The 1,307-nt window shown below is 48.0% G+C and overlaps 1 non-coding gene across 1 annotated transcript; it reads left to right on the forward strand.

The window, feature by feature from the left end:
- The first annotated feature begins 978 nt into the window (after positions 1 to 978).
- Positions 979 to 1,060, forward strand: trnal-aag (transfer RNA leucine (anticodon AAG)). The gene has a single exon. It is a non-coding gene; the product is annotated as a tRNA-Leu (tRNA).
- Positions 1,061 to 1,307: the final 247 nt, after the last annotated feature.

Genomic DNA, 1,307 nt, shown 5'->3' on the forward strand with positions numbered 1-1,307 from the left:
ATGAACCATCTGGATTGTTTGAACTCCCTGGGTGTTGGGGAATAAGAGGTCTCTGCTCCGGAGCACAATCTACTGCGTCACTTGTCACCCCTTGTATGTTCTATAGAAATAAGACCATGTTCAGTCCCAAATGACATGATAGTTTGGGTTTAATCGGATGGGGCCACAGTGTCTCCTGACCCCTCCTGTCTCAGCCTCCAGTATTTATGCTGCAGTAGTTTATGTGTTGGGGGCTAGGGTCAGTCTGTCACATCTGGAGTATTTCTCTTGTCTTTTCCGGTGTCCTGTGTGAATTTAAATATGCTCTCTCTAATTCTCTCTTTCTTTCTTTCTCTCTCTCGGAGGACCTGAGCCCTAGGACCATGCTTCAGGACTACCTGGCTTGATGACTCCTTGCTGTCCCCAGTCCACCTGGCCGTGCTGCTGCTCCAGTTCCAACTGTTCTGCCTGTGGCTATGGAACCCTGACCTGTTCACCGGACGTGCTACCTGTCCCAGACCTGCTGTCCCAGACCTGCTGGAACCTTGACCTGTTCACCGGATGTGCTACCTGTCCCAGACCTGCTGTTTTCAACTCTCTAGAGACAGCAGGAGCGGTAGAGATACTCTCAAAGATTGGCTATGCAAAAGCCAACTGACACTTGCTCTTGTGTTACTGACTTGTTGCACCCTCGACAACTACTATGATTATTATTATTTGACCATGCTGGTCATTTATGAACATTTGAACATCTTGGCCATGTGCTGTTATAATCTCCACCCGGCACAGCCAGAAGAGGACTGGCCACCCCTCATAGCCTGGTTCCTCTCTAGGTTTCTTCCTAGGTTTTGGCCTTTCTAGGGAGCTTTTCCTAGCCACCGTGCTTCTACACCTGCATTGCTTGCTGTTTGGGGTTTTAGGCTGGGTTTCTGTACAGCACTTTGAGATATCAGCTGATGTAAGAAGGGCTATATAAATACATTTGATTTGATTTGATTTGATAGTGTGGCCGAGCGGTCTAAGGTGCTGGATTAAGCCTCCAGTCTCTTCTGGGGTGTGGGTTCGAATCCCACCACTGTCAATATGCTTTGGGCTCCCAAGTGGCACACCGGTCTAAGACTCTGCATCTCAGTGCTAGAGGTGTCACTACAGACACTGGTTTGATTCTGAACTTTATCACATCTGGCCATGATTGGGAGTCCCATAGTGCGGTGCACAATTGGCCCAGCGTCGTCCGGTTTAGAAGTTTGGACGGGGTAGGCCATCATTGTAAATAAGAATGTGTTTTTAACTGACTTGCCTAGTTAAATAAAAAGAAAAAATGGCAC

This window comes from Salmo salar, chromosome 02, assembly GCF_965601325.2.
Source record: "Salmo salar chromosome 02, fSalSal1, whole genome shotgun sequence".
Classification (NCBI taxonomy): Eukaryota; Metazoa; Chordata; class Actinopteri; order Salmoniformes; family Salmonidae; genus Salmo; species Salmo salar.